General features: G+C 39.8%; 1 long non-coding RNA gene across 1 annotated transcript in view; it reads left to right on the plus strand.

Annotated features, from left to right (window-relative positions):
- Positions 1–2,933: 2,933 nt before the first annotated feature.
- LOC137655858 (uncharacterized) overlaps positions 2,934–15,070 on the plus strand; it is a 37,886-nt gene continuing 25,749 nt past the window's right edge. The window contains exon 1 of the long non-coding RNA XR_011046884.1: positions 2,934–3,156. This is a non-coding gene — a long non-coding RNA (uncharacterized lncRNA). The remainder of the gene's footprint in view (positions 3,157–15,070) is intronic.

Consider the following 15,070-nt stretch of genomic DNA (forward strand, 5'->3'; position numbering starts at 1 on the left):
GAGATCTCTGATTGGTGGAAGCAAATCTTTATAGGAGTTTGTTTATGGGGAATTCATCCATAGATATCCTACCATATAAATGAATTTATCGCAAAATTAATCCTTTGTAATAACTTTGCCTGCACGCCTCATGAATAAAGACGTTATTCATATATACGCAAATATAAAGTCCCGGGAAATTATACTCTATTATTTCTTTTGAGTATCCTTCTAATGGCTCACTCAATTTAGTTTTTGCACTGCCATACTTTTTTTATAATTAAATCTATTCCAGATTCTTTCCTTATTGTCTGATGTTTAGTTTGACAGCCACGCCCACCAATTACTTCCAGAACTCTCTCTCTCTCTCTCTCTCTCTCTCTCTCTCTCTCTCTCTCTCTCTCTCTCTCTCTCTCTCTCTCTCTCAAGCTGTCTTGTATTATAGAGACATCCTCCAATCCACGGCATTTTATTTCAATTATTTAACTAACGAATGTTTTATTTTTTTATTTTTTATTTATTTTTTTTTTAGAAAACATAACAGCAACACTGTAATGTTCTTAGATAAATGAAACCATTCCTTATATATCATGCAAGCTCTATTATAGGTAATATTGCATGATAATCTTGTATACGAATTCAAAGTTTTCTTTTAACTGGCATAAACTAAGAATCCAGACTTTCCGTTGTTGAACAAAAAGTGTGACTGAATTTATAGTTATTCAGTCCTTTGACCTTGGCACCCTTGTTTGGTACATTAACCCTCTCACGCTTGTTGTACGCTTTGTCTGAGTCATTTGATCTCAACTTTCAGTAGAAGTAAATTAAAGGCTTCCGTTGATCAATCAGTTTTGATAAGTACATGCTCAAGTGCCGGGTCGAAGCTCTCTCTCTCTCTCTCTCTCTCTCTCTCTCTCTCTCTCTCTGAAGGCATTAAGTATCTTCTAATCCTTTGAAGAATTTGGATATGTGTTGGATATTGGAAGCCCTAGATATAAATTACCGGTATTTTCATATCTAGATTAAGTCGGGTTTATGTCAACACTGCCACTTGAGCATAAGTGTTTTGAAATGGATAAGAGCTTAGAAATCTATTAACGAGGTATACTTACCAAGACATATCCATATCAAATTCAGTGAAAAGGGGGGGGAATTGTGGAGAAAATAAAGTATAGAAGTGAAATCAGGGTGTTTTTATTTGAAATCTTATGTGAATGAATATTTTGGAAAAGCCTTTATTAATATGATCTATTTTTCATTCAATTTACATCATTCCATTTTTAATAGTCCCCCATTGGGCAGGTGTAATCACCTCGTTACAGTAAAGACATAACACCTAACCAGAAGTGGGGGTGGTTCCTTGTCGGTTTTTCGACCACACATGCAAACGCGGTTTATTGATTGAATATATAGCTTAAATTGCTGAGTTTTTGCCCTAGAGAAATGTTCATAATCATAATCCAACGTTTGGTGTAAATTTGGTAACGAGCACTAACAAGGGCTCATTATGAATTGAATGTTAGTGTTAATTTTTGAAATCACTACTTTGGAACTTAATTAACAAAATGCATATCTTAAATCTAGGCAACAGGGGCTATTTTTGACGTGCTGCCCATCTGGCAATATTCGAGGCTTTTCGTAAACTAGGACCATAAAATTTCTTGTAAGTAGTCTAATGTTAGTAATAGAATCCGGTAACCGGTTAGAACTCTGTCCTATGCAGTCGACTTTAAATGGTCTTTCATACAGACCGCCCAATACGTGAACTGTTAATTAATTCTTTTTGAGACTGATATACGATCTAGCCTTTAGGTTAGTTTACATCCAAGCGTTATTTACATATTAACTTAATTGCTATAACCGTTCACATGTTGGTTGTAGAATCGTAGTGTGTTAGGACTATTTCGTGCTGTTCCGATGACTAATGTCTGGAGATTTAAGGGTTATTGTATGAAGCCCACCCAGTGAAGGTTAGGCTGCGACATGATTATTATTTAAATTTTGCTATATAAAATTTTTATATCTACCACAATCGACTAGCTTCCTTCAATTTAAACCGAACTTAAAGAAAGAAATAGCATTCGGTTTTCCCAACTTGGACTGACATTGTCATCAAATATATGAGGGAAATACAATTTTCTAGTCTTTGTTCAAGCGAGTTCAGTTGTACACTGTTAACAGATTTGTCTCATAAGCGACAAGGTCTTATTTGATTTTTGAGGACGTCTAAAGCATGGAAAAAACTATTGGAGTGGTTGCAAATTGACGGGGTTCCCTCTGTTGCTTTTTAAAATTTGTGGAAATAGTGTAACAGGAATTTTTTTTTATTGGTAAATCGTGTTTTTCACAGCATTCGTAAAGTATGTTGATAAATATATGCATTTTAGGGACGACGCAAAAAATCGTAAAACAAAATTGATACTATTTAACCTTCATCACAATCCAATTATACCGCCTAGATATATTACAGTTTCGGCCAAATTCGGACATGGATTAGATTTATTCATCACATATATTTTAGAGTAATCAAACGAAAACGTTACTGTAACTTTCCACAAAGCAAGGATTACAGAGATATTTGCCGATTAATATTGTAATTTGTTCCTTATTGTTATCACAAGGATGTTTAAGCTGCCATACTAGTTTTACTCCCGATGGTATTTTGTTTGTTCTATTCTCCTATAGTCAATGCATTGTGGGTAAAAACGCCTGACCGTCTTTTGTTTTAGTTAGGAATTATGGGTAAAGTAAAAAATACTGAAACGTGATTGGTTACTTCGTTTCATGATTATCCAATTGACTCAGCTGTGAGCAGGATTGCCAGGTTGGCCTTTTTCAGGCCAAACCCCTTAATTGTGGCCTTTTGTCGTGCCAAATATCTCAATCTGGGTTTTTTTTTAAATTGATTGGCAATAAATTTTATATTTATGTCCTTTTTTCTACTAATGGTTTGGCCTTTTAAAGCTTCTAATTAGAAGTTGGCCTTTTCTCATTTAGAAAACCTGGCAACCCTGGCTGTGAGATTGAGTCTGCGTCTGTGACACTGACTGAAAATGATCAGTAACGAAGGTGAAGGCGATGTGTAGATAACTCTTGTGCAGTTGGTTGTCTACCATAAGTAAAAAATAGACGTCATCATTCAGTGCTACCAAAAAAGTGTTGTGTTTCTTATTTAAGGTAGGTAAAGTGGCTAATCAAAAGATGTATTTTGCTTTGTAGAGGAGTTTTACACCCTCTGTAAGGTAAGGGATTGAAGAACCAAAAAGGTACAACCCCCTAGGTTAGGGTGGTGCTTAAGTTAGAAATTTTGTTTAAAATTATGTTTACGGACGGGGAAACATTTCAAATATGTTTTCCTGTAGTAATTAACGTGATACAACCGGAGTTGAACTCAATTTCAACCTCAAACAAGCAGCAACCAGTTCGACTTTTTAATTTTTCTTTAATTGCCACCTCCTAGGTTAGGATAGGATAGGTGGAGTGTGTTCAAGTTACAGCTTTTTATTTTACGTTTTCTCCTAGGTTAGGTTATGTGGGTGTGTTTAGGTTAGACAGCTTTTATAATAGCACGCGTTTTCTCTTAAGTTAGGTAGATGTGAAGGTAGACAGTTTCTCTTTACACATTTTCTTCAAGGTTACGTTAGGTGGATGTATTAAGGTAGACAACTAATAATTTACACTTTCTCCTAGGTTAGGTTATTTGGGTGTGTTAATGTTAGACAGCTCTTACTTTAAATGTTTTCTTCTTGGTTAGGTGGGTGTTTAGGCTAAGTAGTTACTCTTATTTTACAAATTTTCTCCTATTTTAGGTTACGTGTGTGTTTAGGTTAAATAACGATTATTTTACACATTTTCTCCTAGGTTAGGTTAGAAGGGTGTGTTTAGGTTGAAGAGCTTCTCTCTTATATTATCTCACAGAATGTGGGTGTGTTTAGGCTAGAGATTTTCTGATATGTTTTGCCCTAGATTAAATGGGTGGTTAGGTTAGACAGCTGAGTAAAGTTTTAAAAGTCTACAGGGTATCATTTGGAACATATATTTTCCTGTAGCAAATAACGTGATTTAACCAAATTTTTCCTTCATTTCAACCGTAAATGAACAGAACAACCAGTTCTACTAACTTCTAGTAGCCGAACTGGTTGTTGCGGTTGAAATGAAGGTGAAAACCAGTTAAATCACATATACTAGAGGAAAACATATTTCCTGTGAAAATGTTTATAATGGCTCTTGTTCTGCCACAGGCTCGCTTCGCTCGCCTGAAAACAAAAACTTCAAGCTCGTATGTACTGGCCAGTGGTAATGTCGAGGTGCGCTCGCTAACATTTGCAGTGTTACGTTAACATTAGTAATGCTAGATATAATGGTTCTTGTTCCACCACTGGCTCGCTTCGCTCGCGGGAAAATAAAATATCAAGCTTGTATGTACTGGCAAGCGGTAATGTTGAGCTGCGCACGCTAAACAAGAAGTAAACCTAACGCATAAAGATTATAGAAATTAATGACTGTTATGACTGGGACGACGAAGCGTGTGGGTCATTGGGGTGTTGTGACTGTGATGACTTGACGTAACTTTGACATGAATATCTTTCCTGTATGATAGCCACGAATGGCTCTTGGGACACTGTAAATGCTGGGGTATTATGAGATTTAAGATAATTATCAACATTGGATGGCGTATCAAAGAATTCACCATGAAACTTAGGAAATGGTTTTTAGTACGGAATACTGCAGCTGCTAAAAGTTTCTATAACTTCTATTGTAGAATACAAAAAAAAAAAAACCTCGCTTGAACAAACAAAGACCTCACTTGGGACAAAGGTTTCCACAGAAAAGGATTTATTGGGAAGGGTATGAGAAACCACTTGAAGAGATAAAGGAAGGGGGGGGGGTTGGGAAATATTAACTCCTCTGTGCAAACTTTCCATACGTATGGGTTCGTGATTGGTTAAGGAAGGAGTGTCATTTTTGAAGAGAACATACCTTTTTCTATAAAAATAAGTAGTTTTTTTCCCTAGGTTACATTACCCTGTAATAAACTGCAATAATAATGACAGCGGCTCTTATTTTAACCATTTTCTCCTAGGTTAGGCTAGGTTGGTGTGTACAAGTTAGACAGATAATTGTTTTACCTATTTTCTGTCTTCACCTACCCAAATACTCCAATTTCCCACTATGGAACCTCACTTTTGTCATTAAGGGAAGCCCTGTATCTCTAAATCTGATTCTTTGCAGTAGGAGTTAGTCAAATTTGTTAAACACATTTTATATCAGAAATCTGAGATTGGTTGAACCTTTAATTTTACTTAATATATATTGTACAAAAATTTATTCTGTGTATAATGTATAAATGTGTGTACATTAAAACTGCTTTTGTACCAATCTTAAATCGGTTTCTGTACCAGTAGGCTACCAATTGTGTTTTATGACTCAAGTCTTTATGGCCTTTGACTAGTAATTACGACTGTATTATGAAGCGTAAATTATGATGGAATTTGTTGCCCAGAAATTAATTCATTAATACAGCTCTTTATTTTTTCAAATTTGTAGATGAAGCATAACACATGACAACTGCTTAGGTTGTTATTCTTGCTTTAAGATATTAACAGTCTAGCATGTATTATTGTTCTTGTGATTTGTAAGAAACTTGAAAGATAGGTTTTTCTTATGACGTGGAACTATAATGAACATTAGAAGGAATAAATGTACCTTTACTGAAAGTCTTAAGATTACCTGGCCCTTTGTGCAAGTTACTTGATTAGATTTTTTAATTTGGTGACATCATTTTCTGCTGCTATTGAATACTCATGATACCAGTCTTTTTGGAAAATACATTTCATGAAGAAGGTAAAAAGATTCTTTGGATAGAATTTTTCATTGTGAGCTACATAAACTCATGAATTTGATAAGTATCAAGATTTTTCTGTGTAATTAAACTTTATACGTATCTCTGCCAGTCTTAATGACTATTCTTAACAAACTGTTAATAAGAGGGTGAAAGATTATGGAATGTCTTGGCGCAACTGAAGACTTGGAATTGCGGAAATTCAGATTGCATTTTCGGGGCAGGAAAGTCTTTATTCCTACTTAAATAAAAATTTCCTAGTCATTTAAATTGGTTACTCCTAGTTATATTTTCTACGACGAGACAAAGAAAAAGGTTTTGATTGCATTATAATAAAGTTGCCAGGGAATTCCACTGCGTGGAGGTGTTTAGTGGCGTTGCAGGACACTTCACTACCTTTCTGGTTGTCCTGTTAAGAGGAAGTATCCCATTCACCCCACTATTTAGACATCCACATTTGCTCCGCTTACCCTTAAAGTGGGTTGTGCTTGTGACTTATTTGTTTATTCATTGTCACTTGTATCACTAGTGTTACGTGTTAGTGTTGATTGTGTGCATTATGGTTAGTAAGCCTAATATTATGCTTTCATGCCCCGGCCATGATGGACGTCCCTTTAGCACCCTTATGAGTCTGGAAGACGTTGCTTCACATTTCGTTTGCCCTGAGATGTTCAATGGTATTACCATGTGAGCACTAGGAAGTTGCCATTCTCCCGGTGGGAGAGATATCGTTCTTGTCGCAAGAAACAAAACGAAAGTCCGTTGCTGTGGTGAGTTACCCCTTAACCTGGCCCTTCGTGTCAGGAACCTTCCGAGGCTCCAGTCGCGATGATGACGGCTATAATTTTATTAGTGTTTATCATCCAGTGTTGATAATGTTATGATCCTGAGCCAATACTTGTAGCGGATCCTATGGCCATGCACTACCCGGGTCAGGTCCAATCTCACTACCCTCCGACCCTCATCGTATTTTTCATAGATCAATCTCACCTCCCACGAGTGTTTTGAGCGCTGAACCTTATATGGCTGATAATCCAGGGAAGGCCTTTTTGCTCTTAAAAGTATCTCCAATTGGAGCATCAAAAGTCTCCCAACGGTCCCGTTTGCAGGTCCTAGAGTTGAGTCTGCCCTTTCCCCTCATACAGAAGCAACCTTGTTCGAAGATCTTTTTTACCAGTCTCCACCTCTGTCCCACGAGTCCGACTTGCCTTGTTCACCCACGGGTGGTCAGCATCAATCTCCTATGAAGAGTGTACAGGGTTTCTCATTCCTTTATTACAAGGGTAGTTGGACAGCTTCGGTTGTGTCTACTCCCCAAGCCTTGGCCATGCCAAGCTGCTCTAAATCGTTGGTCAGTAAGACAAAATATTCATTAATTCCATGAGGTTTGTCTTCACAGTTCATCAGGCCATTCATTCAGGCTAACAAGTATGTACGTACTGCTGTTCCTAAGCATGATGACGTGGCCCTACACTCGCCACTGGCTTTCTTTTACAAACAACAGGCTGGGTCTCTCAGTCCCAAAGCCTCAAGCTATTAAAGTAATTAACCCATTGCTCTTCCTGAACAACCTTACTATTTTTTTTTTGCCTAAAGTTTGTAATGCTTCACACTTAACATGTGCTTCAGAACAGCAAGAATATCTTTCAGATGAATTTATCTTTCAGGTACTACAAGGAGTGGAAAGGGCAACAGTGTCTTTTTTCCTCCTTTCCCACAATTCACACCCCTATCTGATGCAGATGATGTCACTTATAAGCGTAGTATACGCACCAAATTGCAGACGCAGAGAAATCCTCCTCATAGATGGAGCTCGGAAAAGGAGTTCCTTCGGCCTCGCACTCTGCCGCTAGAGGTGACCACCCTAATAACGGGAGTTAGCTGGACTCCTCCCATTCTTTCTCCGCCGCCTCTTCCTGCCACACTACGATTGCAGCAAGGGAAAGGAAGGACGTCCAAGGAAGAGTTGAAGAGTCAACGTATAACTGTCAAAGTTGAGCTGCCAGTTTTCCCGAGAAATGAACCACTTGACCATAAAAGTACTATCTGTTTTGAAGACTCACCGCAAAATCTTCCTGCACATGCAGGTGCCAGCTCAGCTGATATAGGCCCCCCCCCCTGTCCCAATGTCTGGATCGCAATCCTCACAATTCATTGATATCACGAGTCTTATCTGCCATTTGGATGTTCTAGATGATTTTCCTCATGCACAAACCACTAACAGACAGTGGGGTGTCAATTTTTTTTTTCCCTCAAGCACAAGGTTGTAGACATAGTTTTGATTTGGTGCTCTCTAATCATATTAAAGGTATGCTAGATTTGTTGATCACGCAAGTATCAGCTCCTGAAAATTCCCTCAAGCGGGGCAACCGCCATTCATGAATCTGAATTTGATTAAATTTATATAAGTTAAATATACCGTTTATGTATAAGGTAATATTTTTACAAGTAATGTATATGCATAGGGTAATCTTTGAGAAAATTTCAAAGCAATTGGATGATTAATTTATTCCTACATGGATACAAACTTCAGAGTCATTAAATAGGGTTGCTACTGATCATGTTTCCGACGACTGGCTAATCAAAATTTTGATTGTCATGCTTTATGCTGGGTAGGCTAAATGCAGCGCGTGCGCAAGGAGCAAACAGGAGGTTGGTCTCGGCGTCTCCGTGCAACACTACTAGTCGCAAAGTGAAGAGGTTGTTCTCTCACTTCCTCTCTACAATCGAGCCTTTCGCATAAATCTTATCTACCCTTGTAGTATATAGCATTCTTGACGCAGTTGTTTCTCATATTCTGTCATTTGTGTATGCTCATTAACTGTGAGTTACAAATGAGTGCTTGTATCTAGTAGATCTTGATATTTACATCTTTTTCCAGGATGGTATAGCTGCGCTTGTGGCTTCCTTATAAGCCAGGTGGACATGGGCTCATATCCTCCTTGTCCCTCTTGACTAGACAAGAGATGTAACAATTGTAGGGATTGGTCTCTTGCAGTGGGAGAGTTGTGCTTCTTGCAAGCCAGGTCCCAGCTCATCATATAGGATGATAAAGGAATAAGTATGTTGTAGAGAACAATCCCACTGGAGGGTACCTAGAGTTGAATTTTTTTCCCCCCTAAGAAGGCAAGTGTTGGCAACAGAGGTAAGTCTGCCTTTCCCAACACATTTTCAGGGACCAAGTTTGCCATTTGACGATAGGTCCTCTAAGCTGAGGTCTCCTCTACAGTGTCTTAAGAGATGGCATGAAATTGTAGGGAATAGAGGATGGAATGGTTGATATTAACAAATGATACTACGGTAATTTGGAAAAGTTTCAAAGAACTGCATGGAGCACTTCCTTAGAAGGTTATAAATGGTGTGGCTGGACAGCTTTAATTGCAGTCACGCCCCAAGGGTTCCCAGAACTGCACATTCCTTTCAGCGACCCCTCTCCTTCCCAAAACAACACCTTCCTTTCAACCCGGTTTCTCCTTCCCTACCTAGAGTAGGAAAGTTGTGGAGGAATTTCAGATAAAACACTTTTCAAGATCCAAGCACCAGTGTGTGATGTCATCACGCGTGTCAACTTTGCTACTAGTGAAGAATTTCCCTCAAGCATAAGGCAAGCCCACTGTTCATCCCTGGATATTCCTTGTAAAGATAGATCATATTCTAGCTCTATGCGTGAGTATTGTTCTCCAACACTGAAGTTGAGGCTCCCTCCTGTAAAGTTTGGACGGAGGCCAAAATTATGGCCCCACAAACATGTTTGATGAGCATAAAATCATTGAATATTCAGGGATTTCTCCTAAATGTATTATAGAAGGGGAAGGTATGAAAGAAAGCTTTTACCCACACTTGCAATGGAACATTGACTTGGTAAATTTGTCTAAAAGGGGTCAGAAGCAGCCTGCACCAAAGTCAGAATAAGGGATTTTTGGGTAACAAGCCCTTTGCTTATAATACACCATATGTGAAAGAAGTACATTCTGAGGATGGACTGCATGAACATGAAAGTGGATTCGCCAGACCAGTCTGCCCCCTCTTATCTTGCCGAAATGTATTTGTAAAGGAAAGAAGGGAGGGAGGTCATTCGAAATAGCCAGGGTTCTGCTTATCACCCTGATAAAAAGATTGACAACCTCATCATTCATCTAAGAAATAGGACAGTCTACCTCAGAGAAACCATAGAACTTAGCTAACTTAGTACTGTCTGCCCAAACAGAGGACGTAATAACATTCTCCTCTGTCTTTTCATGCCCAGTTATGATGGGCATAGAAACAGCTGGCTAACTTAGTACTGTCTGCCCAAACAGAGGACGTAATAACATTCTCCTCTGTCTTTTCATGCCCAGTTATGATGGACATAGAAACAGCTGGCTAACTTAGTACTGTCTGCCCAAACAGAGGATGTAAAGACATTCTCCTTTTGTCTTTTCATGCCCAGAAATGATGGACATAGAAACAGCTGGTTAACTTAGTACTGTCTGCCCAAACAGAGGATGTATTGACATTCTCCTCTTGTTTTTTCATGCCCAGAAATGATGGACATAGAAACAGCTGGCTAACTTAGAACTGTCTGCCCAAACAGAGGATATAATGACGTTCTCCTTTTGTCTTTTCATGCCCAGAAACAATGGACATGGAAATAGCAGCCATGTCTGCAGTCCATACCTGTTCATGAGCAGACCATTGTTCTAGAGTAATATCCCATTACGCAATGACGGAAGATCTTAGAAATTATGATACCTTACAGAGATTTGAAGATTTATAATGAGCAGGGTCTACAGTCCTACAATTCCTGTTGCTTCAGACCGTTTCCCCAAGGGAGAAACTTATTTTTTTGTGTGTGCGCACAGCAACTACCCCGGAATTGCTGAATTCGCTATATCTATCTGTTCTCCCAATTGCAAGTAGAGTCGGTGATAGCCAATGTCTCTAGACAAGAACAGGCAACGTCAGGAAGGGATGAAGCAACGAAGGGTAGACCTGCTGTACTGTGCCTACAGAGAGAGGCCTGTATGAGATTTTCAGACGCCCAGAGCTCGGACCGTTTGAACCATGGAATTGAGACCCTCTCCTCTGGAGGTGGGATCCGATGACACTATAGCTCGCACTAGTGTAAGAGCATGCCTAGGCTTACCACGGGAGAATGAGTCTTGTACTCTGGAAGAAGCAAAATTGGTTGATGTCCACCCTATGGACATGGAAGATGACATGATATGTTCAAATATAGACCACCTCAGTTTCCCCGTTGTTTTCCCTAGTTTGTCTAGTCAAGCCACTGTCGAGGCGACCATCCCTGATTTTTTAGCCCAGGTGCTAGATATATTCTTCAAGAATATTCTATACTATTCTCGAGCGGGGGTGAAACCTGGCGCAGGCTCCCAAGCTTGGCAGAAAGGCGGGGGTCATTTCCTTGGACCATTTCCCCCCTTCCTCTCAATTTTTTTTTTCTCTTTTTTTTTTTCTTTCCAGTATTGGCATAACTTAGTTTTGATTGTTATTACTAAATATTGGTTACCAGAGTTGAGGTACCAACCACAATTCTTGCTAAATCAACCCCAAAGGAAGATTTTTACTCTACCTTTCAAGATTAAGTTTTTTTTTTTTCTTCACATACCCCTGTCAGAATTCAAGATTTGACAGGAAGACTAGTTTTTGAAGTAGAGGTCACTTGCTGCCCTACAATACCTTGGTAGGGAGCTAGTCCCAACCAGTGATGACCAGTGTCTGGTCATGAGGTGACAGCCTTTGTGGTTCAAGCATGAATAATCCTTTCAGAATCAGGATTTGATAGCAGAACCTTTCTCCTGGGGAAAATATTACCCATCCTGGGAAACAAGGTACTGTATACTTTAATATCTGTGGTACTGGTGGTGTTCAGCATCTAAGATTTATATTGAACCCCTCCTCTGTCAGAAGAAAATTCTTCCCATATCCCTAGGGAGTGGGGGACATAACACCTTGTGATTATACCCACTGAGAAGTCAAAAGTTGCCCTCCTGTTCTGTCCGTTCATTGGTTAAACAGGATTTTGGTACTTAAATACAGTAATCTAGAAAGGCTACAAGCATATCTAGAAAAGAACCACATAGGTATAAGGGCCTAAAGGCAGTTTTTACATTTACCTCACCCAGGAAGCCTGACAAGTTGGTGTGAGGTATAATTCGAAGGTTGCCCAAGAAAACATCGCCAAGTAGTCTTTTGGCATGACTACCTATGAGCACTATCCAGGAAAGGACTTAGCTTTATTATCCTATTCCTCCTAATAGAACTTCACCATGAATGAGTTTCTTACTGTGAAACCTTTTTCAGGGCAAACTCCTCGTTATCATGATCTCAAGTAGTACTAAGGTAGTGACCATTGTCCTCCTCCCTCAACTCAAAATAAAGATCAGGAGATACTAGGAAATCAGATGGGACACTTCTCTTTACCATGATTAAGAAAGATCCGAGACCAGTCTCTTGAAGAATAAAAAGGGACAGTTGGGGGTATCTAGTCCCGTTTCATAGACACTGCCTCCTCTGACCTGGACTGACAGCTAACCATATTTGAAATGCTCAGTAAAGGACCTCCTCTTGCTAGAGGAAGTGTCTCAAGATCCTGGCCAAACAATCTCTGGAAGAAGTTTTAAACGACTCGCCAGGCTTCCTCAGCAATCTATTCTTGGTAGAAATACTGACGGGATGTTTGAGACCCATCATAGACATTTCCCATTTGAATCCATTTGTTCTACAAAAAAGATTCAAAATAGCAACTCCAGCCACCATTCTCCAGGCCATCACGAAGAATGATTTCCTTCTGACTATAGATTTGACAGAAGCCTACTTTCAGGTCAACATTCATCCTGCCTCAAGGAATTACCTAAGGTTTTCATTTTAAGACAGAATCTTTCAGGTTAGGGTACTATGCTTCTTCCTTACAATAGCCCTTCAAATTTTTACCAAACTCGTTCCCCTTGTGTCATCCTAGGCTCATACCATGGTCATCAGGCTTTTGCGTTACTTAAACTGCTTTCTCCTGGCATTCCCCCAGGCTCTATTGATAAGGCATAGGGATCTCCTCCTAGACTTTTTCAAGAAGTTAGGGATCCAACTGAGCCTTGAAGTCCTGCCCTGTCTTGCAACAATCCAGTAGGTAACTAGGAAGGAACATAGACTCGGTTCAAGCCAGAGCTTTTCCATCTGCAGACAGGATCTTTAGTAACTTCTAGGTCACCTCTCCTCTTTGGAGAAGCTTGTCCCCTTCGGGAGGATGCATCTTCGCTTGGTACAGTGTGCTCTGAAGAGCCAGTAGTCTCATCAGACATCTGACCACTCTGCAACCCTGCTGTCAGTGCCCCAGGTGGTTTTGACATGCCTCCATTGGTGGCTGAGAGAGGAGAGCCTATTGGTGGGAACTCCCCCCCCCCCTCGGTTTTCTCCCCCACAATTACTTTTATTCTCAAATGCTTCTTGCCAAGGGTGGGCTGCTTACCTAGGAAGGGAGCAAATCTTGGAATTATGGTCAGAAAAGGAAAAGATTTTTCATATCAATTTCTTGGAAATTAAAGAAGCGTAATTAGCGTTACAGTACTCCGCTTCTAAGACTGACGAGGTCACTTCATGGTGCTGATGAGCAACAATTCCATGGTAGTGACCTTTATCTCCAAACAAGGGCATAAAGCCTCTCTGCTACCTGCCTGTAGAGATCCTTGGAACAGATCAATGCAATATTACTCTCACTGAGGTTTATCCCTTAGAAGAGGAACGTCATTGCTGACCATCTAAGTTGACCAGAAACAGCAGTTGGTTCTGAATGGTATTTGCTTCTACTAGTGGCAAATTACTTGTGATTTTGTGGGGTTGCCCATCTCTGGACATGTTCACCACTCGCCTAAACCACAAACTCCGGGTGTATTGATCACCATTCCCAGACCAAGCTACAGTAATGGGAGATACCTTTCAGCACCCATGGGATCAGCTAGACTTTAGCACATTCCTACAATTCTGTCTGATTCGTCAGATCTGTAACAGAATCCGAACATCCCAGAGAATCTGAGAATCTGAGGTGGCCAACACCAGAGTGAGATCCGGGCCTGCTGGAACTTCTCGTGGATATTCCAAGAGAACTTCCAGAATGGCCAAACCTACTACGTCAACCATCCACAAAGTTCTACCAAGAAGTTCATTGGCTGTCGTTTCATGTCGGAAGACAATCCAGCATCTCCCCTGAAAGAGGATTTTTGTGACCAACTGTGAAACAACTTTTCAGATACCTCCGAAAGTCATCCACAGCAGTCTGCATGGAAAATGTGATTGGTGTTGTAGGGATAATATTGCTAAAGTCAAGGCCACTATTCCCCCAATTGCTGACTTTTTGGTGTTCCTGAGGAAAGTGAAATCCCTATCAATCACTGCTTGGTCTTGAGCCAAGTTTTTAAAACTGAATGGGCTTGCTCTCTCATCTTCCTGGAAACTCTCAGCTCTCATTAGGAGTTTTGACCAGACTTGCCCTCTGCAAGAACTCTAAGCCCCTTCCTGGGATGTGACAAAGGTCCTTATGTCGTTTAAAGAAAGATCCCTACGAGCGTATGCATAGAGCCTTTGAGAGGGGACTTGCCATGAAGAAAGTCTTTCTCCTTACCTTCGCTTCAGTCTAGAGAGTTAGCGAGCTACTTGGGCTGTCTGATCTTTGTCACATTTCTGAGGGTGGAACGAATCATCTTTAATCATTTGTTCCCAAATTTATAGCAAAGACCCAAAATCCAGTAGACGACGATATCAGATTTGACTTTCACAATCTTGTCTCTCAAAGAGGTAACTGATGACTTGAATGATCACTTACTGTGTCCCAGGAGAGCTATCTGTAAATAAACTTTAGGCCCAAAGTATCTAATATGTTTGGGAGGACAGGTTGCTCCAAAACCAAAGTATTAAGAAATAAGAAAGTTTCCTTTTGATAAAGAGAAACAATCATGAGAGCTTATAAATCCGCGTAAGCATTGCCAGTCCCCTCCCTTAGAGCACATGTTATGTTTGCTGTAACCCTCACCTTCCGCAAAAACCACTCTTTATTACAAGTCTTTAAAGCAGACTTATAGAAAAGACAAAACACTTTTATGGACCATTACCTCAGAGATTTTACTTGTATGGCTTTGGATACTTTCTCTGTAGGCCCTATTATTGCTGCTCAACAAATAATTTGATCTTAAGCTCTTAATGGACACCAAAATTTTTATCAAAGGCATCAGTTATTCTCTGCATTATAATGGCATGTAATGT

The sequence above is a fragment of the Palaemon carinicauda genome, chromosome 16 (genome assembly GCF_036898095.1).
Source record: "Palaemon carinicauda isolate YSFRI2023 chromosome 16, ASM3689809v2, whole genome shotgun sequence".
In the NCBI taxonomy this organism is placed as follows: domain Eukaryota; kingdom Metazoa; phylum Arthropoda; class Malacostraca; order Decapoda; family Palaemonidae; genus Palaemon; species Palaemon carinicauda.